A 26,645-nucleotide genomic window follows, 5' to 3' on the forward strand; every position below is an offset into this window, starting at 1 on the left:
AGGGTGGAAAGGGCATATTGTATCCGGCTGTGTTGAACCTTAATATTATGAATTTGACAAAAACAGTTAGAATTGTGTTTACATGAACAGTTTCAGAAGCTCCAACTACCATAGATACCAAGTGTGGATAAATTTATTAGCATAAAATAAGCTTTTTAACAGAATAAAGCAATTACTTTATTATCTATAGCATTCAATTCTGAAGGCAGAAGGGTACCCAAGTTGGTCTCCATGAGGACAGGCTGCAACACTAATATCTTTTAAGTTAAAACCTAACTTTTATACAATTTTTTTCCAGTTTGTGATGCACATGTTCTGCACATACCTGGATTCCCGGCTTCCCCGGGCCTAAGGTACCCCAATGGCCACTTCCTCAAGACTCCAGATAAACCTAGTAAGGATATGTAGCCTTAGATACTTTTTTATGACACTTGACAACTAGGTTCATCAATGTGTTTTGAAATGTCGAACAATTCATCATTTTCCACTTGTTAAATCATTAATATAGTAGTAGTATCTGATTTTTTTTTTTTATTATTTTATGTTTTCAAAGTTAGAAAAGCACAAAAATGCCAATATAGTTACATTGTAAATATGATGTTGTTATGGTTGAACATGTAATTATGTCATAATGTGTATATACCTTCTCTAAATAAAGATATTATTATTATTATTATTATTATTATTATTATTATTATTATAGGACAAACATTTTCTTTTCATCATTTCAAGAGAGTAATAATGCTGTAAATTAGCATTCAATTTTATAAATTCCTCACAAGTTCTTCGTTTTGTTATTCAAACAGTACACTACGGAAATATTGCGATATATCACAGTGCTTTTTTCCCATCAATACCCATCCTTTGTGGTAACCAATGTTTACCAATGTCAGTTATATATTAAGTGTGTCTCATCAAGTCAAATGCTTGATTGCTCAACTTGCTCATTTTCTATAATAAAATAGTTTTGTTAGTACCGGTAATTAAGCATTTTTTTATAAAAATACTTTTTTTTCTATCTTGAAATGAAATATGTTGTTAAAATGCCATGGTGCCCATTATTTCAGACCTGGAGAAGGAAAACTTACTTCTATACCAGACCAGCATTAACCCACCACATTTCCAAGTGGTCATTAGAGACACTGTGTTCAACCTGCCCAAGGTATTCTATAGCTTATTAGTTTGTCCTATTATATTTTTTATTATTTTCATCTTCTTTCGAAGATAAAAAGTTTGGTACTGTTATAGATTCGGTGTAATTTTCTGTATAGTCAATTTTGTATATTTGATATTCAAATGAAACTTGGTACACATGCTGCAAAAGATAGCTTGTATTGCAAGGTACATAACTCTGACTTTGTTATTTGTAGAGCTATGCCACATTTTCACTAATGAACAGCAACAGGTCATCATTGGTGTCCGCTCCGCTGCACTCTTGTTTAATATTTGTAGAGCTATGCCACATTTTCACTAATAAACAGCAACAGGTCAGCATTGGTGTCCGCTCCGCTGCACTCATGTTTGATATTTAAATCATTCCCAATATTTATACACCTTTTTGGAGGTGAATGGCCATGTGTATATGATATATATATTTACTGTTACAGTTCAGCTACTGCTTGCCCTTGTAATGTCATTATGAGTTTGAAGGAGATATAATGGAATCATGCTGTTGGTTATTCGGATGGTCTGTTGTAAAATGTATGTGGCTCAAAATAATTGACATTTTAAGATGAAATGTTTTAAAACTTTTCACACATTCAGTGTTCAAAATCTGAATTCATTCAGGAGGCCTTGGTGCAATTGTTCAAGCCTAGTAGAAATGTAAGGTTTTTGGGTTGTTGGGAATGTGGATCAAAATGAGTTATTACAATGGCTGCCTATGCTACCCATGAAAGGTACTAGTGCCTTACATATTTAACCATTAGCCATTGTGACTTGTTAAAAATGTATGTGCCCTTTCACTTGATGTAAACCAGTACTAGCTCTTTCTGTTTTGTGGAGGGAACAGATTGTCCTGAAATTAGGCACACACAAGGGTTTGGGGATAACAAGGGCCTGACATATAATTTGTGAGGCAGAGGTGTTCCTCTTGTCTTACAAGTTTCTTAATGTTTTGAGAGTTACTTCCCTTTGTTTATTCAGATCACAGGAGATTGTTTTTCAAATTTCCCCGAGGTATTTTATTCACAATTTCCACAAATTGTTAAATTTGGAGTTTTGAATCTAGCAAAATAATTAAACTTATGCCTATCCAGTGCTTATGATAAAATAGTAGTGTCTGGCCATCCTACAAATACATGTATCTTTAAGACTGAGCAAAAATTGCCTAACATCAATAATGTGATAAAGTACGTTCAGCAATTAAGAATAATCTACAATGTGTAATGATTGTTACTCAAACCTGTTCAGTATTCAAGGTACAATAGAGGCGTCTGGCCATCCTATCTTTAAAATTGAGTGATATTGCTTAACATAAATAATGTGATAAAGTACGTTCAGCAATAAAAATAATTTACAATGTGTAATGATTGTTACTCAGGGTGAGGAATCACATGACTTCAACGGGGTTCTCACATGTGTCACAATGGTTCAAAACTGATGTTAACAAGCAAGAAAGTGACCGTAATTCATAAATAACCTTTTTTAGAGAAAAGATAGGAAAATATTTCTTAGCCTATAAAATACTATGATATTTTCTGCTTCTACACGTGTGAAATACTTTAGATTTGCTTGTATCTATGCAATCCTTGGCCAAAATTTCAACTCGACAGAATTTTGTAGAACGATGCAACGCTGTGTGCGCCGTGATTCTTTGTTTTGTACATATGTCTTAGTTATAAGTAATAGTTAATAAATCAGACATGCGTTAAAAAGTTAGTTTTGCCAATTACTTTCATAAAACGAACTATTCGTTAAATGTTTTTATATTTTTTTCCAATAAATATCCAATTTTCAAGAAATGCTGTTGTAAACGTGAATGTTATATGTGCTGCTGTTAACGTGAAATTCTTCTCATCTAAATAAAGCCGACTATGTTTATTCGGTATGCTTAACAAACGTATCATTACATGCTTATTTTATTCCATTTTATACTTTGTATTGCTCTCTTAATATGACGAGAATGTATACAACCCAAAACTCTTACTCATGGTATGAATTTACATCAATTTGATCGATTTGAAAATGTTTAATTTATGTTGCCTGAAGGCCATCAAAGGGACACTTCCAAATACCCATTGTCCCTCTGTAGTTTCACCAAAAGTTTACAAAGATAAATGGATGAAGTAATAAATACAATAAAATGGAAGGCAAAATACACTTCAGCCAAACCCGTCCCATGTACATTCCAAAGTGAGAGAAATTCAAAAGCCAAGAAATGATTGCATTTAATAACAAAATCGCCATTCCTAAGGTTAATCATAAAACTGCCCACACTCCAGTTAAATCCCTTGCTTCGAAAATGGTCAAAATATATTTATCAAGAAGAAATCAGGAAATAATAAAAAGCACTGACAAAGAAATTGACTACCATGAATATGACTTTCCCTCGTAAGATGATAATTTGTATCTTGCATGGCCTTTCGTGTAAGAAAGGTTCATCCCAACCCGAGCCTAGTGTGTTATGCGAAAACAAGGTTTACAAAGTTTTCACATTTCAAATAATACCATATGACAATGTTTCTATTGTGCTACAGACGACGGTCTTCAACAAGGGAGGCACTTTTGTGATGACAATAGAAGAGTAGTTCATTACGGGTATTTTTTATCTTTAGCCATGAGCACGATAAGGATGTCCAGCATGGCCAAATATTTGATCTACTTTTCATCGGGGGGGGGGGGAGGGGGGGGGGGCTTTGACGCCATAGATTTATATATCACCAACCAGACATTAGATGTGGAATCACAAGCGTCGAGTTGTGATAATACAGTTTCATAGTTTATTCAAATGCATATAGCCAGACCATAGGCTCATGAACATACATATGTACATCAATGTATTCATAATATATAGAATTAAATGCACTTCCATCAATCGATCGTAGGCCACAATATATATTATTTAACGTACACTTATTTATACTGACAAGGTACTGTCGAAACACAAATTGAACATAGACAGTACACATAGAATATCATATAACCATAGTGAGGTGACAGTGGTTACAAATGTTACTTAAATGAGTTGTTAACATCATTATAAATACAACAGGGACTCTCAATTTAAAAGCCTTGTGGATAAACAAATGCTAATTTCCTTTGAATAGTCTTATTGTATTTGTAAAAATTCAACAAATTTAGTTATATAAGGGTCTATTTAAATAGTATTTATGTATGTATTGTCTTCTTAAATAACTAAATAAAGTACATTTAAACAAGTAATGAAATTCATCTACTATTTTGTGGCAAACTTGACTTTTCCTTTACATATTCAGATATAGGAGTAGGTTTGTGGTATCTACCGGCCTCAATTTCTTACCTGTGTGACAAAAGTCTAGGTCTCGTCAATGCTTTCCTAAATTTAACTTTATATTAACAACACACAAAAGTGGCTGCAACTTACAGTCTGCGAATAATACAAATGTTTTGGCTCTAGATAAATTATTAAATTCAGCAAACCAATTATGTACATAAAATCTTTTGCTCTCTGTTACAGTTCACATATAAATTTATATTAAAAACACAAACACTTTGAAATAAACATACATCATAAAATCCTAGTGATTGTAATATATCTATAAGAACTTTTGCCCATGACTAACAATTTGGCAATCTTTCTAAATCTGTATACGATTTTCTTTCAACAGCTTTAACATATTTAATATCATCACATTGTAAAATCTTTAAAAAAATAATTAATCACATTTACAATTCCTATAATTAGTAATGGTATTCTACCAAGTTCTCCATACACACAATTGTTCTGAGTTTGGGTTCTAACACCCAGTATTTTTTTACAGAACTTGGAATAATCTCTTTCTAACTTAATGCTATCAAACAAAGATAAATAATAGCATGTTGCTATACCAGAAAATTTTATTAGGTCTGAATTAAGCTTGTAAAAAGTCTTCATAGCCTGTCCTGACCAGGTGTCAAACGTTGTGCTAAATGACCCACCAGTGCTTATTCCTAGATAAGTAAATTTATTCACAATTTCAAACTCAAACCCTTGATACAAACAAAATTAAATTTTGCCTAATGTTTCAGCCTTTTTTAAAAATTATTACCTTTGTTTTATTTGCATTTACACCAATATTTATGTGAAAAACATTCTATCTATATCAGTAATCTTTTAACAACAACAGGTCATTTTGTAACCCACTTTCAGATTCTGATAAAATAGACTGCCCTAAATATGTTTCCTTTTTGAAAAAAAAAACTATTACAGTGTTTTAAAAAACTTCGATAGATTTGTCATTTGTGTACACATTTCCGATGTATAATGTATTCAAAGTTGTATGAAGGCCATGCCAAACAACAATGGTATAAGATTATATTGATGTCAACAACAACATGACTTTACTTATGTAAAATTCAAACATATATCAAATAAATTGTTATTGCATCCACTACATTCATAACTTAAATGGGTTGAATTTTAACATTATGAGCGCGACGTTTTGAATCATTTCACTCAAAGGGTTTGGCTTATATCATGAAAAAGAAATAAGTAGTTTATAATGACGTCACAACCCGCAAAATATGTAATCATTTATTTCTTCTATTCAATAGTTTAATGATTAATTGTACATTAACACGTAGTTCAATCATTTCTTGACTGTTGACTTTCTTTTACCGGGGATGTACATGGAACGGAGTTGGCTGGAGTATATCTTGTCTTCAATTTAAATGTATTTATCACTGCATCAATTGAATTTATCCATCTTTTGTCAACATTTGGTGAAACATATGAGGGTTAACTCCGTCTCTTACAGAGGGACAATGGATAATTTGGACGTATCACCATGACGGCCTACCAGGTAGGCCTACCTAGAACATAAATTTAACATCTTAAACTCGATCAAATGGATGGATATACATTCATTTCATGAAAGAAATATCATTTGAAATAATAGTTCAATGTTGAATGCATTATCGTCACAGTTGAGAGAGTAGTCAAAACTACTTATTAAATAAAATAAGCCAGTTATAAGAAGAATTTACAGCAGCATATTTAAAATTCACGTTAACAACAGCCTTTCTTGAAATACCGATATTTATTTTAAGAACTAAAATAAATTTTACAAACAATTCGTTTAATGGATGAAATGAACAAAATTAACATTTTAACACATGTTCTTAGATATTACTAATTACTAAGAAATGTTTACAAAACAACGACTCACGGCGCACACAGCGTTGCATCGTTCTACAAAATTCCGTCGAGTTGGAATTTTGGCCAAGGATTCCATCATTAAAATGCAAGCAAATCCAAAATATTTCACACTTGTAGAAGCAGAAAATAGCATAGTGAGCGTCTTTTGCTGTGTGCGCCGTGAGTCTTTGTTTTGTATACATTTCTTAGTCCTTCATTTAAATTAAAGGTAATTTCCAGTATAAGTGTGTGATATGAAATGTCCTTGTGTACGGTTAGACATTTGGTGCAACTCAATTAAATTATTGACTTCGGCCACACCAAATTGATGTTTTGTTCCGCGTTCTGAATGAATTGCAGAACAGAAGAAATACTATCACCCATTCGGTGGCTTTTTGCATGTGTGATAAATTCTCATATTTTATAATTAATGAAACAATGAAATATTTCCCACCCATCATTCTTCAACAGTTATGCATCAGTCAATTGTCAAGACCTGGGGTATACCAGGGATAGCAGGGGAAATGGGCCCTGTTTTTACCTTCCAAGTGGGCTGGCTGTACTGAGTGAATGCGTAGGTATTGTTTTTGTGCCTAAAAAAGCGGGGAATGGGCCTAATCTAGGTTGTCCCTAGGGTGCGGGGGCATTTGGCGGGGCTTTTCCCAGCAGTTTGTCTGTGCAGAGCGGGGATTTTACCTGGGATTGTCTGGACTGAAAGTCAAAGTCCCCCTATTCATAGGACCTTTTTTTCTTAACTTTACGACAAGGCCCCTCTACAGTATATTATAGTCCATTAAAGTAATTTTTTTTTTTAAATTTGATAACTTAACAACTAGGTAAAGTAAACTGTAATGAGCTTTTGAAACCAACCTACATACTTATAAATCAAAATTGCTATTTTATGGTCTTCCCTGAATAAACCCAAAATGTTACTTTTGTTTTGATAAATTCGAACTGTATTTACATGTAAGAACAAATTTTCTAAAAATTCTCTATTTGCCAAAATAGGGCAAAAAGGTAAAAAAGTTGCTATTTGTGACCAAAAAAATACTGCTAAATAGTGAGTATTCATTTATCGTTCGTTCAGCAAAGAAGATGCAATGGCATAATAGTGGATAATCTGACAGACAAATATCGTCATGAGTTTAATGTAAAAAAAAGAATACCTTTGGAATAGACAATTTTCTTGCATACCGGACATGTGTTTCCGGTCATGTGACCTGTTCTGGAAAAAATCGTCTTACAACCCCCATCATGTAAGATGAGTCACGCGCAACAATGCCCCACTTCTTATTTCTTTTATTGTATGGTTTATGAAAAGTATATTATGCAATTTCAATAAAAAGCGCAATCAAAAATATAAGTATACAATACTTTTAATTAAAATTGAAAATAATAATCCTAAAAGCACGATTTTTAAAGGATCCATTTGACGTCAATGGTGATTTAAAATTACTGCTCTTTATGACGTCAGTACACAACGTCGCACATGCTTTTTGGTGAAATGTATAAAAGTGCATTTTTTACGTCAATTTTTCCACAAATTCATAATTTTAGGTATGCCAAAAAATATATCAATCATGTTTTTCCGGTCCGGATGAAAAAATTTGACCCTCGGCCACGCTGCGTGACCGGTTACTCGGCAAGCCTCGTTACCGGCTTACGCACGTGCCCTCGGGTCGGTTTTTTCTATCCGTACCGGAAACACATGATAGATACTTATAATCTATAAAAAAAAGGCAGAGCAAATTGCTTATATTGAAGTAGTATTAATAATGCCTTAGATCGAGGAGTGGATATAACTTCAATGGTGATTAGGAAACCATTGCCACAGTAAGCGATTCACATCCATGGAACTTCTCAGATAGAACAGTGCTTATGAACTTGTTTATTAAATTTTTCATTTGTTGTTGTATTGAAACTGAGACAATTAAAGGAAAAACATCATTGCTGATTTTTTAAAAACAAATCTTCCTACATTCAAATATTTAATTTGTTAGTTGAACTAAGGTTAATATTGATTAGAGATTGCTTCAGTTGGATTTGAACCAACCAGGTTTTGAAATAACTCAGTTTATATGCAGTGTACAGTAATGAAATTTCACACAAAAGTTCCTGAGGGTATCTATATAGGCATCTAGTCTCCAAAAGGATTTTATCAAGGTTTGTGTAATTTGAATTTTATTTAAATCTAAAAAAAAATGACATTTCATTTTTTTTCAAAGATTTGCCTGCCCCTGGCTAAATGCTTAAATTCTTGGTCTTTGGACTGTTGTCTGCAACTTCAAAACCTGACTTTAGGGAACAGGACACATTTTTCTGATATTTTAGCCAGTTTGACTGCAATATAAGTTGCATTTATCAATAATTTAGGTAAAAATTACATTATTCCCATTTAATACCTGGTAGTTATTTGTTAATTTGTTTTAATTCATGGATAGATTTATTGAAGAGTGTCATGGAAAGCTGAAACTTTTCAGTACACAACATGCAAATTAAGAATTAACTGTGTGGGACGGCTTTGTGAACAAAAACGCTAGGCGGCTATGGTAAGTTGCGTTATGATATCCTTGGGACCCCCCCTCAGATACGCAATGCAATTCGTGTTTCACTGACGATGATAAAATTCCGGATTAATTTAAGGCCTCACGGATCGATTTTGAGATTAATGTAAATCCGTTGAGTTTTTCTGGGGGGGGGGGAGGTACAGGGGGAGCAATTCGAGCTCAGTTCGAACAATATGGGTACGAAAAGTGAGTTTTCTGGAAGTGTAAAGCCGGAAATTAACGAACCTATTTACGTCTTGGCAATCGAGCTATATGATTGGTTAAGATAGCATCCGATAATTACGGAAATTACAGATGGGACTAGAAGACAGTATCCGGATGGTCGTATCCTGATATGACAGACGACGAAGACGAATAAACGGGTATTGGAAAATGGAAAAAAATGACACCACCAACCTCTAAAAACATCGATTCGTCGATTTAAGGGCATATTTGCCATTTATTTTGAAGAGAAATTCCCGAAACGTTTTTTTTTAAGTTGATAGAAAGTGATCAAACTGAGAATGAATTTTGCGCTATAGCATTATTTCGGACATCCCGATTCGGATTGTGTCAAAGTAATCGATTTTTAGCTCACCTGTCACTTTGTGACATGGTGAGCTTTTATGATCGCCTTTTGTCCGACGTCTGTCGGGCGGCGTGCGTCGTGCGTCGTCCGTCAACAATTTACTTAAAAGACATCTCCTCCTTAACCGCTTGGCCAATATTAATAAAACTTCATAGGGATGTTCCTTGGGTGGTCTTCTATCAAAGTTGTTCAAAGAATTCAATTCCATGCAGAACTCTGGTTGCCATGGCAAACAAAAGGAAAAACTTTAAAAATCTTCTTCTCCCAAACCACAAGGCTTAGGCCGTTGATATATGGTAGGTAGGATCACCAAATGGTCCTCTACCAAGATTGTTCAAATTATGGCCCTGGGGTCAAAATTGGCCCCGCCCCGGGGTGTTATGGGTTTTCTCTATATGTTTTTAGTGAAAACTTCAAAAATCTTCTCCTCTGAACTTACTTGGCCTAGAGCTTAGATATTTGGCATGATTCATCGTCTAGTGGACCTCTACAAAGTTTGTTCAAATTATGGCCCTGGGGTCAAAATTGGCCCCGCCCCGGGGGGTCATGGGTTTTCTCTATATGTTTATAGTGAAAACCTTAAAAAATCTTCGTCTCTGAACTTACTTGGCCTAGAGCTTAGATTTTTGGCATGATTCATCGTCTAGTGGACCTCTACAAAGTTTGTTCAAATTATGGCCCTTGGGTCAAAATTGGCCCCGCCCCGGGGGGTCATGGGTTTTCTCTATATGTTTATAGTGAAAACTTCAAAAATCTTCTCCTCTTAACTTACATGGCCTAGAGCTTAGATATTTGGCATGATTCATCGTCTAGTGGACCTCTACAAAGTTTGTTCAAATTATGGCCCTGGGGTCAAAATTGGCCCCGCCCCGGGGGGTCATGGGTATTCTCTATATGTTTAGAGTTAAAACTTCAAAAATCTTCTCCTCTAAACTTACTTGGACTAGAGCTTTGATATTTGGCATGATTCATCGTCTAGTGGACCTTTACAAAGATTGTTCAAATTATGGCCTTGGGGTCAAAATTGGCCCCGCCCCGGGAGGTCATGGGTTTTCTCTATATGTTTATAGTGAAAACTTCAAAAATCTTCTCCTCTGAACTTACTTGGCCTAGAGCTTAGATATTTGGCATGATTCATCGTCTAGTGGACCTTTACAAAGATTGTTCAAATTATGGCCTTGGGGTCAAAATTGGCCCCGCCCCTGGGGGGTCATGGGTTTTCTCTATATGTTTATAGTGAAAACTTCAAAAATCTTCTCCTTTGAACTTACTTGGCCTAGAGCTTAGATTTTTGGCATGATTCATCGTCTAGTGGACCTCTACAAAGTTTGATCAAATTATGGCCCTTGGGTCAAAATTGGCCCCGCCCCGGGGGGTCATGGTTTTTCTCTATATGTTTATAGTGAAAACTTAAAAAATCTTCTCCTCTGAACTTACATGGCCTAGAGCTTAGATATTTGGCATGATTCATCGTCTAGTGGACCTCTACAAAGTTTGTTCAAATTATGGCCCTGGGGTCAAAATTGGCCCCGCCCCGGGGGATCATGGGTATTCTCTATATGTTTAGAGTTAATACTTCAAAAATCTTCTCCTCTGAACTTACTTGGACTAGAGCTTAGATATTTGGCATGATTCATCGTCTAGTGGACCTCTACAAAGATTAACAAATTATGGCCTTGGGGTCAAAATTGGCCCAGCCCCGGGGGGTCATGGGTATACTTGATATGTTTATAGTTAAAACTTCAAAAATCTTCTCCTCTTAACTTACTTGGACTAGAGCTTAGATATTTGGCATGATTCATCGTCTAGTGGACCTCTACAAAGTTTGTTCAAATTATGGCCCTGGGGTCAAAATTGGCCCTGCCCCTGGGGGGTCATGGGTTTTCTGTATATGTTTATAGTAAAAAAAATCAAAAATCTACTCTGAACTTACATTGCTTAGAGCTTAGATATTTGGCATGATTCATCGTCTAGTGGACCTCTACAAAGTTTGTTCAAATTATGGCCCTTGGGTCAAAATTGGCCCCGCCCCGGGGGTCATGGGTTTTCTCTATATGTTTATAGTGAAAACTTCAAAAATCTTCGTCTCTGAACTTACTTGGCCTAGAGCTTAGATTTTTTGGCATGATTCATCGTCTAGTGGACCTCTACAAAGTTTGTTCAAAATATGGCCCTGGGGTCAAAATTGGCCCCGCCCCGGGGGGTCATGGGTTTTCTCTATATGTTTATAGAGAAAACCTTAAAAAATCTTCTCCTCTGAACTTACTTGGCCTAGAGCTTAGATATTTGGCATGATTCATCGTCTAGTGGACCTCTACAAAGTTTGTTCAAATTATGGCCCTGGGGTCAAAATTGGCCCCGCCCCGTGGGGTCATGGGTATTCTCTATATGTTTATAGTGAAAACTTCAAAAATCTTCTCCTCTGAACTTACTTGGCCTAGAGCTTAGATATTTGGCATGATTCATCGTCTAGTGGACCTTTACAAAGAATGTTCAAATAATGGCCTTGGGGTCAAAATTGGCCCCGCCCCGGGGGTCATGGGTTTTCTCTATATGTTTATAGTGAAAACTTCAAAAATCTTCTCCTCTGAACTTACTTGGCCTAGAGCTTAGATATTTGGCATGATTCATCGTCTAGTGGACCTCTACAAAGTTTGTTCAAATTATGGCCCTGGGGTCAAAATTGGCCCAGCCCCGGGGGGTCATGGGTTTTCCCTATATGTTTATAGAGAAAACCTTAAAAAATCTTCTCCTCTGAACTTACTTGGCCTAGAGCTTAGATATTTGGCATGATTCATCGTCTAGTGGACCTCTACAAAGTTTGTTCAAATTATGGCCCTGGGGTCAAAATTGGCCCTGCCCCTGGGGGGTCATGGGTATTCTCTATATGTTTAGAGTTAAAACTTCAAAAATCTTCTCCTCTGAACTTACTTGGACTAGAGCTTAGATATTTGACATGATTCATCGTCTAGTGGACCTTTACAAAGATTGTTCAAATAATGGCCTTGGGGTCAAAATTGGCCCCGCCCCGGGGGTCATGGGTTTTCTCTATATGTTTATAGTGAAAACTTCAAAAATCTTCTCCTCTGAACTTACTTGGCCTAGAGCTTAGATATTTGGCATGATTCATCGTCTAGTGGACCTCTACAAAGTTTGTTCAAATTATGGCCCTGGGGTCAAAATTGGCCCCGCCCCGGGGGGTCATGGGTTTTCTCTATATGTTTATAGAGAAAACCTTAAAAAATCTTCTCCTCTGAACTTACTTGGCCTAGAGCTTAGATATTTGGCATGATTCATCGTCTAGTGGACCTCTACAAAGTTTGTTCAAATTATGGCCCTGGGGTCAAAATTGGCCCCGCCCCGGGGGGTCATGGGTATTCTCTACATGTTTAGAGTTAAAACTTCAAAAATCTTCTCCTCTGAACTTACTTGGACTAGAGCTTAGATATTTGGCATGATTCATCGTCTAGTGGACCTTTACAAAGATTGTTCAAATAATGGCCTTGGGGTCAAAATTGGCCCCGCCCCGGGGGTCATGGGTTTTCTCTATATGTTTATAGTGAAAACTTCAAAAATCTTCTCCTCTGAACTTACTTGGCCTAGAGCTTAGATTTTTGGCATGATTCATCGTCTAGTGGACCTCTACAAAGTTTGTTCAAATTATGGCCCTGGGGTCAAAATTGGCTCCGCCCCGGGGGGTCATGGGTTTTCTATATATGTTTATAGAGAAAACCTTAAAAAATCTTCTCCTCTGAACTTACTTGGCCTAGAGCTTAGATATTTGGCATGATTCATCGTCTAATGGACCTCTACAAAGTTTGTTCAAATTATGGCCCTTGGGTCAAAATTGGCCCTGCCCCGGGGGGTCATGGGTTTTCTCTATATGTTTATAGTGAAAACTTAAAAAATCTTCTCCTCTGAACTTACTTGGACTAGAGCTTAGATATTTGGCATGATTCATCGTCTAGTGGACCTCTACAAAGATTAACCAATTATGGCCTTGGGGTCAAAATTGGCATAGTCTCTGGGGGTTATGGGTATACTTGATATGTTTAGAGTTAAAACTTCAAAAATCTTCTCCTTTTAACTTACTTGGACTAGAGCTTACATATTTGGCATGATTCATCGTCTAGTGGACCTCTACAAATTTGTTCAAATTATGGCCCTGGGGTCAAAATTGGCCCCGCCCCTGGGGGGTCATGGGTTTTCTCTATATGTTTATAGTAAAAAAAATCAAAAATCTCCTCTGAACTTACGTTGCTTAGAGCTTAGATATTTGGCATGATTCATCGTCTAGTGGACCTCTACAAAGATTGTTCAAATTATGGCCTTGGGGTCAAAATTGGCCCCGCCCCGGGGGGTTAGGGTATTCTCTATATGTTTATAGTTAAAACTTAAAAAATCTTCTCCTCTGAACTTGCTTGGACTAGAGCTTAGATATTTGGCGTGATTCATCGTCTAGTGGACCTTTACAAAGATTGTTCAAATAATGGCCTTGGGGTCAAAATTGGCCCCGCCCCGGGGGTCATGGGTTTTCTCTATATGTTTATAGTGAAAACTTCAAAAATCTTCTCCTCTGAACTTACTTGGCCTAGAGCTTAGATATTTGGCATGATTCATCGTCTAGTGGACCTCTACAAAGTTTGTTCAAATTATGGCCCTGGGGTCAAAATTGGCCCCGCCCCGGGGGGTCATGGGTTTTCTCTATATGTTTATAGTGAAAACCTTAAAAAATCTTCTCCTCTGAACTTACTTGGCCTAGAGCTTAGATATTTGGCATGATTCATCGTCTAGTGGACCTCTACAAAGTTTGTTCAAATTATGGCCCTTGGGTCAAAATTGGCCCCGCCCCGGGGGGTCATGGGTTTTCTCTATATGTTTATAGTGAAAACTTCAAAAATCTTCTCCTCTGAACTTACTTGGACTAGAGCTTAGATATTTGGCATGATTCATCGTCTAGTGGACCTCTACAAAGATTAACAAATTATGGCCTTGGGGTCAAAATTGGCATAGCCCCTGGGGGTCATGGGTATACTTGATATGTTTAGAGTTAAAACTTCAAAAATCTTCTCCTCTTAACTTACTTGGACTAGAGCTTAGATATTTGGCATGATTCATCGTCTAGTGGACCTCTACAAAGTTTGTTCAAATTATGGCCCTGGGGTCAAAATTGGCCCCGCCCCTGGGGGGTCATGGGTTTTCTCTATATGTTTATAATAAAAAAAATAAAAAATCTCCTCTGAACTTACGTTACTTAGAGCTTAGATATTTGGCATGATTCATCGTCTAGTGGACCTCTACAAAGATAGTTCAAATTATGGCCTTGGGGTCAAAATTGGCCCCGCCCCGGGGGGTTAGGGTATTCTCTCTATGTTTATAGTTAAAACTTAAAAAATCTTCTCCTCTGAACTTGCTTGGACTAGAGCTTAGATATTTGGCATGATTCATCGTCAAGTGGACCTCTACAAAGATTGTTCAAATTATGGCCTTGGGGTCAAAATTGGCCCCGCCCCCTTGGGGGGTCATGGGTTTTCTCTATATGTTTATAGTGAAAACTTCAAAAATCATCTCCTCTGAACTTAAGTTGCTTAGAGCTTAGATATTTGGCATGATTCATCGTCTAGTGGACCTCTACAAAGTTTGTTCAAATTATGGCCCTGGGGTCAAAATTGGCGACACCCCGTGGCTGATGGGTTTTCTCTATATGTGTTGTAGTGAAAACTTAAAAAATCTTCTCCGAACTCACAAAGACAAGTAACGTCTTAATTTAAACTGGATAACATATTTAGTACACATACCAATTTTCAATATGGGCCACATACAAAAATTAATAACAAATATACATATATAGATACACACGTAAAATCAAGTAGTGACAAGAGCTTAGATATTTGGCTTGATATATCATCTAGTTGACTTGTACCAATATTGTTCAATCTTTGGCCCTGGGGTCAAAAAATGGCCCCACCCGGGCGGTCATGGGTTTCCTTATATATGTATATGATGAAAACTTAAAAAATCTTCTCCGACGAAACCAAAAGGCGAAGGCCTTAGATATTTGGTATGAAGCATCGTTTATCGGACCACTATTAAGATTGTTCAAACTTTAGCCCTGGGGTCAAAATTGGCCACGCCCCCTGTTCATAGGCTTAGGTTTTCAATATTTGTATATAATGGAAGAATGTGCAATATATGACAGGTGAGCGATTCAGGGCCATTTGGCCCTCTTGTTATTTGGCCGATTGAAGTTTCCGCTGTAAACCGTTTCATTATTATTCTCATAATGTTTGAAGCATTGTTCTCAATAAGAAGTGGCTGTTGACCATAATGGGAGGTTCAAATGAAAATTGGTTTGGTTCAAATTTAAAAAAAAAAAAACATGAATAAAAAAAAATTAGTAGTAATATATATTACGTTGAGGCAGTCATTTTATTTTCTATTTGAGACAGTTCAACAAAACTTCTTGAGGACCCAGTTTAAGTGAGATTTAAATTCTATAGTTGTAATTTGTATTTCCCCATCCAGGTATGTTGATGGTTACAAAAGTCAGGGATGAAAGACACCTCAGCCAGTGCATCCAGTTGTTCCTGTCAATGACTGACAATTCAATCCATGGGCCATGCTACTCAGATTTATGGCTGAACATGCTCCCTGGCACCACAGTTGTGTGTCTTACTTAAGACACTTGCCAAAGATACAAAAGCTCTCAGCGAATTAAAACTTCAAAGGTGTACAGCATCATACAAGATGACTTACGGAGTGGCTTGCCATTTCAGTGATGAACATGTGGAGGAGTTAATGGATATCAGTTTTGTTTCAACTAAGACAAGTCAACAAACACAAACAATGAGAAAACTGTTGCAGCTATTTTTCTGTTATAGAGAAAGAAATACATGTAGTGTTGAGACATTTGGCCTCCTTAAAAATCACAAGAACTGATTCTAAATCAATTTTCATAGAATTTGAAAGCCTGTTTGAGAGACTTGAACTGCCATGAGACAATCTAGTTTGTGTGCTTCTGGACTCATGTAACACCATGAGGGGAAAAAATCTGGCTTGGAGACCAGAATACGTCAATGTCCACCATGTCCACAACGGCTACGCTGCCAAAGCATTTAAGTCCCGTTTGGATATTACTTGGAATAAAAAATATAATAATTAATAACATTATATTCTCGTCAAATGTGCAGAAAATGGAATAAATAGTCTAATGATACATAAAAATGGAATAAATACCACTTTTACAATAAACATTTGCAAGCATGATAATTGATATGTTGTTCATTATTATAAATCAAACATCCCACAGTGTAGACTGTTCATACACAGGCATTTGATCATAGCCAGTTGAGTTTTATGGGAAGTGGACAACTGAACCAAAATGTCAGGTACATGTCTAATGCCTGTGACTTCAGGTAAAAAAAAGGAGTAAATTTAACTTTGTTCAAAGACAAAGGTGTTAAACTTCACTGCTAAGATTCCTGATAATTGTTCTGATTGTGGATGTCTCCTGTTGAACATAATTATATCTACCAAACCGAAAGGTGTACTCCTTGAACACTATTCTAAGGCAAAAAAGGGTATTAGAATTCCTGAAATACAGAAAGCTGAACCCCACGCAGATATTTTCAGGATTGGCAACTTGGCTCTGTTATCATCCCTGGTCACTGATCATCCATTTGGGGATTTAGATATGTTACCCCAGCCAACAGGCTGAATGTTAAGTTGTACTCAATACTTAAGGCTTTGTTTTAATGGGAAACTCTATATTGGATTGAAAACATGTTTTTCTAATTGCATTTGCTGTTTGGGACATTAAAGTTCAGTCAGCAACCGTCTACCGGACCGCTAGATTCATCTCTTCCAAAGGGTGTCATAGCTTTCCAGGGGGTTGTGCATTGATTGATTGATTGATTAATTGACTGATTGATTGATTGATTGATTGATTGATTGATTGATTGATTGATTGATTGATTGATTGATTGATTGATTGATTGATTGATTAAGTGTGAGTTTGTTAAAGTGAATTAGTGTGAGACAATAACTCAATGACTGTTGGGCATTAAATTGTGTCTCCGTCAGCTTACACTTTATTCAGTATTTGACAACTTTCTGATACACTTTTTGTTAATTTTAGATCTTTATGAGGCTACTATCAAGTAACTAGATGCTCTAGCTGTTCATTGGGTGACAAAGGCTGCCCAGTAATAGTTGTTTCTTTTTCCTGAAAAGATATTTCTAGTGAATTGCCTAGTTGCAGTGGTTTTGATGCCACAGAACCAGCACAGCTCCATGACAGATATGCATGTTTCGGCATTGTTGTCAGTACTGCTGTATTGGAGGCCTCACAATTTCTGTGTTGAAATGTCATTTGGTACACTTAAAACTGTCTGTGTAGAGAGGCGTATTTCCAGCATAGCTTACATAAGTGCATGGCCATTCTCTGTCATTTTCAGATACACTGTGTTGTGTGTGGATAAGAAATGCAGAGTGGTACCACCAGTCACCTTAGCCACCATTCCCCTCACAGACAAAAGGCTCCTTCGGACAATCCCTGCAGTCTACATAAAGCTTTCAATTGTAGCCCTACGAACTTCAGGTAAGCAATAAATCTGGGCTTCAGGATATCTATGAACTAGCTTTAAGTTCATACTTGATTTGAGCAAAACTGAGTCTTTCAATGAAATCACAACTGCGACACCTTTGGAGACTAGCTACAAATTAAGGAACCATTATTATGTGTAGAAATCCTTTTGGGTGATTTAAAATCGAATAGGTAAATTGGATTCTCATAGTTTATAAGAGGCCATGTGGACCTTTCATTCTTTACTTGGGTAAGAGTAGATTAAGTATGTAAGAAGTTGGGGGTACAGGTGTGATAGTAAACAGTGTTTTATTAGGTATATTTGTTTTTATTTTATCTCAATTTTAAGGTAATGATTGTATGTCTAAGATTTAAGCTAAAAATAGGTCATTTTTCATAAATTTTGCATTTTTTTCATGATTCTAATTTGGAAATGCATAATTTTTTAGTGAAAATTCCAAGTTTTTTCTATCATAAACCTCTCAAAATCACATTTCAAATGTTGTGAAGGGACCAAATCAGGGATAAGGAACAAGTATAACCCAAACACTGTAATATGTTCTTTATTTCATGTAAATCTATAAATTATCTCTGTAGAGTTTAGTGTGATCTCCTTTTCTCAGAAAATGTAGCTGTCTGAGGGCCTATTCCATCAAGGAGTATCACTGTCTTTAAATTGCTAATGCGGTAAAGTTTTAAATAGCAAAAGTTTTATGGCCCTCTTGTTTGCAACTCCTCACTCATTTTTGTACAGCGAGAAAAGTAAGGGAATTCTAGAGATTTACTAGAATTATGGATTGTTTTTCCTGACTGAGTAACACAGTATATAAGGAAGAATTTGTGTGTACACAACTCCTCATTTTTTTCATATGTTGTTTGCAGACTTTATAAACAGAAAATTACTGTTTATTATTTATACATGTAACATAGATGTGCAAAAGACTAACATTAGAAACATGCCAGAAAAGAGATCACTATGATTTATTTTCACAAAAAACGATATTTTTACAGTTTTAAAGTTAGAACTTGTACTGCATAGTTAGTCATGTCTTCTGCTCATCTTTATGACATCATTACATGGAATGATGCTAACTTCCCAAGACATATTTCCACATGGGGCAGCTATGCATATGTATGCATAATGTTTAAATCGCTATTTAACAGAGTGCCAGCCAGCCGTTGCCATTCTTTACATTGCAGAGAATAACAGTTATATTATACCTGACATCTATTCAATATAAAAGCAAAAAGCTGTAAACTTTTTTTTTTGTTCATGTTTGCGAAGGGCAACGATGTTTGTGATTCGATTTCTCACCTCAAAGATGACTGGATGACTTTCACAGGATAAATTTCCTGTTTCATAAAAAAATCATGATGTGCATTTAGTCGGGGGCATATTTGCTAAACTGTGATATTATTGTACAGTTGACATAAGGTGTTTAAAAACAATAAATAACAATTGATATTACATGTATATATTGCATTAATATAATGTTTAAAAAAAAAAACCTGTGCAGAACATTTGTCTTAAGTAAACTTGTTATACATTTAAGTCAATTTCTATATTTTATAATACATTACATTTTCTGTTTAAGGAGACATTTTTCGTTTAATGGTTTGTTGTAATGGGACAATCACTATTTTACAGAATGCCAACCAAGTGTTGCTGCTTCGACATGGTGGAGGACTCAAATTCAACTGACTGTTCTGTGACAGGTAAAAAAAATATAGCAGTAAGATGGTTCTTTAATCTTTTATTCTTCAACTCTGAATGCAAACCTAATTTATTTACTGACCTATATTCACTCATTGGTTCCATTAATTGTCTTAAGATTCGGGATGTTCACTTTTAAAGTTAGATTTTACAACAATTAGCAACCCAAAGATGTGAAAACAGGGATGTTTTGCTTCTTTAGCATGGGTTGTTATTAAGTGACTCCCCCTCTTTTTGTGTATCTTAAAAATCAGGCAGTTTTCCCAATAAAATCATGCACTTTCCCAAAAGTTTTTTTTTCATTCTCTTTGGGACACTTTATCACTTATTTTCCCATGAATGTCACAATGATTGAAATTTGTACAAACAACTGTCCAGTTCATGACTTCCCGATATGCCTTTTTCACTATTGTTTTTAAATTTCGTTTTATATCCATGAAATATCATTGGGATTTTGAAAAAAGAAGTATGATCATCCTATAAGTAGATAAAAGGATTCTTGATCATGAGCCTTTCACATATAATCTTAAAGGGACTGTACACCAGATTGGCACCAAAATTATTTTTTTCTGTAACGAATCTCAGGAAAATTATTTAATAAAATGTTTTACTCTTTGATATCATAACTGCAAAAAAAAAAATGTTAAAAAATAATCGAGTTGGAGACTGAGTTCGAACCGGTCGCCAAAATTGCAGTCCAGTGTTGTATCCACTGTGCTACGAAGGCTTACCCTAAACGGTTGGAATATTTAAGCTATATACCTAACTTTGTAATATCACGTGGTAAAGAAGAAAGTAACATTTTGATAAACTGGTTTACTTCCAATCAAATGCAGGCTCAAGGTCAGTTAAAGAAATAAAACGATTCAATATACTTAATCACACCATTGTTTTTGAAGAGCAAGTGCAACTTTTAGGTGTTGAGGTAGACAGTTTATTAAATTTTGATGCCCAGATTTCTAAAATGTGCAAAAAAGCTGCTAAGTAATTGAATATTCTTCAAAGACTAAGCAAATTTTTGACAACCAATACTAAGCTTATTGATTTTAAATCTTTTATCAGATCCAATTTCAACTATTGTCCTGTCGTTTGGCATTTTTGTAGCAAAACCAAAACAGAAAAAATGGAAAAGATTCAACAAAGAGCTTTAAAAATTGATTTTAATGATTAAACCTCAACTTACGAAAATCTTTTTTATCGAGTTCAATTGCCAACATTACATTTGAGTAGGGTAAGATACATTGCTATTGAAACTTACAAATGTCTGTATGGTATCTCACCAGAATATGTTCAAAACCTTGTTACTTTTAAGAAATGTAATTATGCCCCCCTTCGAAGAAGAGGGGTATATTGCTTTGCACAGGCATGTCGGTATGTCGGTCGGTCGGTCGGTCGGTCCGTCGGTAGACCAAAGCTTGTCCGAGTGATAACTCAACAATTCCTGGATGTATGGTCATCAAACTTCACATGAAGGTTGGGTCTGACCAGTAGATGACCCCTATTGATTTTGGGGGTCATCGGGTCAAAGGTCAAGGTCACAGTGACCTTTAATGGTAAAATAATTTTAAAGCTTGTCCGAGTGATAACTCAACAATGCCTGCACCCATGGCCCTCAAACTTGACATGGAGGTTGGGCCTGACCAGTAGATGACCCCTATTGTTTTTGGGGGTCATCAGGCCAAAGGTCAAGGTCACAGTGGGCTTGAATGGTAAAAAGTTGTCCGAGTGATAACGTGACAATGCCTGCACCCAAGGCCCTCAAACTTGACTTGGAGGTTGGGCCTGACCAGTAGCTGACCCCTATTGTTTTTTGGGCTCAATGGGTCAAAGGTCAAGGTCACAGTGACCTTGAATGGTAAAAGGTTGTTCGAGTGATAACTCAACAATGCCTGCACCCATGGCCCTCAAACTTGACTTGGAGGTTGGGCCTGACCAGTAGATGACCCCTATTGTTTTTGGGGGTCATTGGGCCAAAGGTCAAGGTCACAGTGACCTTGAATGGTAAAAGGTTGTCAAATTGATAACTCAACAATGCCTGCACCCATGGCCCTCAAACTTGACTTGGAGAATTGGCCTGACCAGGAGATGACCCCTATGGTTTTTGGGGGTCATCTGGCCAAAGGTCAAGGTCACAGTGACCTGAAATGGTAAAAGGTTGTCCGAGTGATAACTCGACAATGCCTGCACCCATGGCCCTCAAACTTGACTTTGAGGTTGGGCCTGGCCAGAAGATGGTCCCTATTGATTTAAGGGGTCATTGGGCCAAAGGTCAAGGTCACAGTGACCTGGAATGGTAAAAGGTTATCCGAGTGATAACTTGACAATGGCTGCACCCATGGCCCTCAAACTTGATTTGGAGGTTGAGCCTGGCCAGAAGATTGTCCGTATTAATTTTAGGGGTCATTGGGCCAAAGGTCAAGGTCACAGTGACCTTGAATGATAAAAGGTTGTCCAAGTGATAACTCAACAATGCCTGCACCCACGGCCCTCAAACTTGACATGGAGGTTGGGCCTGACCAGTAGATGACCCCTATTGATTTTAGGGGTCAAAGGTCAAGGTCACAGTGACCTTGAAAGCAAACTCGACAATTCTTGGACCTATGGTCATCAAACTTGACATGAAGGTTGGGCCTGCCCAGTAGATGACCCCTATCCACTTTGGGGGTCATCAGGCCAAGGTCAATGTCACAGTAACTTTAAACGCAAAAAAGTTAACAAATCTTCCCCCACTGATATCTCAACAATGCCTGAACCTATGATCATTAAACTTGACATGGATGTTAAGCCTGACCAGTAGATCACCCTTATTGATTTTAGGATTCATAGAGCCAAAGGTCAAGGTCACAGTGATCTTGAATGGTAAAAGGTTGTCCGAGTGATAACTCAACAATGCCTGAACCCATGGCCTTCAAACTTGACTTGGAGTTGCATCTGACTTGTAGATGACCCCTTATGATTTAAGGGGTCATTGGGTCAAAGGTCAAGGTCACAGTGACTTTGAACGAAAAAAACTTGTCTTGTGATAACTTGACAATGCCTGCACCCATGGCCCTCAAACTTGACATTTAGGTTTCTGGTGACCAGCTGATGACTCTGGATTTTGAGTTCATAGAGTCAAAGGTCATGACGGTCATAACACACTTTATCCTCACACTTTAATGGTCATAATCTTAAAACAGCAACAAATCAGCTGTCATTTCGGTCCATGCATATTTCATTTAATTGTCCATATAATCCTGACAACATGGCGCTCAGGGGGGGGGGGGGCATAATGTTTGACAAACATCTCTTGTTTTAATCTGAGATACGAAAACTGTGTAAGCGTTCCATCAGTAAGAACAACTAAATATGGAAAGAACTCTTTCCGCTTTGAGGCCAGTCAGGTATGGAACAGCCTCCCAAAGGAAATAAGGGTCTCCCAAAACTACCTGGAATTAAGAAGGCTGATCCGCACCTGGACAGGTCCCTCTTGTAAATGTTCAATGTGTAATTAATACCTTTTTGCTTTAAAAAATAGAAGAAATTGAGAACTATAAATTGTTGCACTGAATATCTTTTATCCTTTGTCTTAACGGAAAAGGAGTTTTGTTTTCAGTGGGATGGCTTACACCCACTGGACAAGATTATGGGATTCAAATACCAGAAAAGATTTCAGCGGACTTCTTTGACTAAAATAACAACTTTTTAATTAAATTACATGGGCTAATATCTAATTGTGGTTGTTCAAATTTATATAACATCTGTCGAACACATAAAACTACTTGTGTTTTTCTTTCGGCAAGTATTTTGTTTAGGTGTTAAGACTTTACTTTTTCAATTTTTTCAATTAACATTCTCTTACAGTGATAGGTGTAATATCAAAATAGCATGATTCATGAATTCTGTCAGTTTCAATCAAAACAATGCATGAAATGTGCCCTGCTGATTTATTAAGTGTCACCCAATAGGTGTTGTTAAAACACACCATCAGTTGATAATCCAATTAAGCTTCAGGACAGGAGGGCATTATAACTGTAAACAGGCATATATAATTAAACCCTGTGATAAATTTGCGTAATTTTAAACACACTTTTTTTTTAATTCCGGGGGATTTTCATCTCCCTCCGGGAGACCGGGGGATGGGTAGAAATTCCTGGGGATTTTTCCCCCCTCCGGGGGATATGGCATGTATGCATGATACATATCATACCTCCTTGAAGCAATACTTGCAAAGTATTTTTCCTATCATGTTAGATTAAGTATAAGTTGTTTTTTGTTTTGTTTTACAAACTACAGGTCGATGTACAAAGCTGCTATTCCCTTGTATATTTTGCTACTTACAATTTTGCTTCTTCAATGTATATGATTACCCCTTAAGCTATACTGTTGAAACAACTAACCATTTTACAGTGGTATATCAACTAGTGGAACCGTGCGCGTGTGGACTGGCTGCACAGCCAGGAAAACTTGTTGGTGTTATCACTGTTCACGATGCTCTAATCCTATTTTCCTATTTGTATTTGTATGCATGCTCCAATATGTGTTCATTTTAACATACGTACTTTTATTTCCAGGTCACAAGCTCATTGTTACTGTTATTTGATATGTTATGTATGTTTGTTATTCATGTTGGAAAATAGCTCATTGAGCTAATGTTTCTTGTTAACACATACCCGACTTTAAATAAAGATTATTGTATCTTGTATAACATCGACTAGCCAATCACGCGTAGGGAATGTATCTACTAGGTAGACATAGAAGGGAAAATATGAAAAAAACTGGAAAAAAACAAATTAATTGTAAACAATGTGGTACTTTAGTTACCGGTAGTAAGTTTCAATGCATTGTACACACCGATACCAAGTTTATGTCAGTTTTTGACAATTTTCTTTTTTTTTTCGCTATTTCATCATAGGGAGTACAGCCTCTTTAATAGGATAGAACAGTTATGGTAAATCATTGCAAGAAATTATGACATAAGTGATGCCTTTCTTGTTTTAAATCATTTTTGTATTTTAAGGTAAAGAACGCATGGATGATTTCCTGGATATGGACAAGACCCACTCCCTGCAGGGATTCAGCAGAATAGAGCAGTATTGAAAAACAAGAACAAAACTTTTTAATGAACACAAAACACTTTCGTTAGAATAACAGAGGAAAAAAGCAGCAATGACGATAAACTGAAGTGATTGGAGTTTCACAACGATATGATACCATAAACAGTCATCAAGTCGGTCGGTCTTGCAGGTGGTCTGTGCAAAAGTGCAAAAAGTTTGTGCGCAAACCAAACTACTTAGACTTAAGTTTTCAAGATTCTGTCTTTGAACTTTAAACATATGTTTGCGTGAAGTGAAGATGTAGTTGACATATTTATGATATGGATCAGTCCAATATTTGTTAGAGGGGGGAAAGGATTCTTAAAAATCTCGTGATGCAAACAAGTAATCATTTTCAAGACAATAATGAATAATAAATATTTAAAAGATACATACTGTGAAAGAACTTTTTATACATACTTATTCACATTAGTTAAGAAAAATCTGGACTCAGTTTGATCTGTACCTAGCAAGCAACAATATGCAAAAAAAAGTAATTTTATTATTCATATAAATTTAGTCTGATGCCTTGATTAACAGGTGGGAAATAAATAGCACAACAGCCACCTATTTGTTTGACTGACCACTGTGCACACACTGTTATATATAGCCATGGGTATTAATGTGACCTTTAAAGCTGCACTCTCACAAATTGACAGTTTCGACCTTATTTCTTCTTTTTTTTGTCTCAGAATCTATATAATCATATAATGATAATACAACTTAGGTCTTTCCAGGATTAGTGTTTCACTTTGTAGGTAAATACACGTGCAAGTATAAAACTGACAGGAAATTTTGGATATTTGCTCAGTAACCACAACATTATGTCATACTTGTTGTATTCATCAAAAGCTAATGTAGCTTTAAAATTTGTGTACAGTTTTCCACAGTTTGTCAACTGCATGCTGCATTGTTGCTACAGTTATAGTGAATTTCCATAAAATTGAGATTGAGTTTCAAAGAGACAAAACATAAATCAGTCAACAATTCATTAAATGGAGGTTTATTGCATTGATGAGATATTGTTGCACCCAGATCTAGAATATTTGAGCCTTAGGCCATTATTTTAAGAGATTTGGTAACATGAGTGCTTAATTATAACATTGTGTCAAAGTTTGTGAATGTTCGTTTTGGATGTTCAGTAAATATTTCTAGATCAATTCCGGTGTTTATTCTTTTCTAAAATCATCGTAGGTTTTCCACTGACATGGACAGGCATAGAATAGCATAAAGTATGAACAGAGACACCAGTATCTTCCATAACCCTCAGTTTTATTAAATGTTTATAAACATAGTATGATACAATGTAACATGAAACAGTATTAGAACTTAATACAAGAGTGAACAGTACAAATACAATTGGAAAGTTGGAATTTATTTTAACAATACAATGTAAGTTTCTATCAGTTCTTCTATCCCCACCAAAAGCAGATGGATATTCTTTCAGTGTTGTCTGTCCGTCCCTCCTCCCCCCTGTTCGTTCGCCTATAACACTTGTTTTTGTCCAGAGCCATATCTTAGTACTTGATAGTAAAAAATTGTTGAAACTTTGAATGAATGTATATTTGATAAGGTAAATTATGTGTTAAGAGCTTTTACATTCCACTAATGTATAGCAGATTTATGGCCATTTGGAACTTGATAATGGCTATTTCTTTAAGGAAAATTTCCACCATGAGCCATATCTTAATACTGATGGGTATCACTTTCCATAAGGTAATATACAGGAATGGGAATGATGCATGTCAAACGCGTCAAAATCTATATAATTATGTATAGTAGAGTTATGGCCCTTTGTTACTTTCAAATAACCATTTCTGC

General features: G+C 36.3%; 1 pseudogene; it reads left to right on the forward strand.

The window, feature by feature from the left end:
• LOC128245991 (transmembrane protein 209-like) overlaps positions 1-25,984 on the forward strand; it is a 34,402-nt pseudogene extending 8,418 nt beyond the window's left edge.
• Positions 25,985-26,645: the final 661 nt, after the last annotated feature.

The sequence above is a fragment of the Mya arenaria genome, chromosome 9 (assembly GCF_026914265.1).
Source record: "Mya arenaria isolate MELC-2E11 chromosome 9, ASM2691426v1".
Lineage (NCBI taxonomy): Eukaryota > Metazoa > Mollusca > Bivalvia > Myida > Myidae > Mya > Mya arenaria.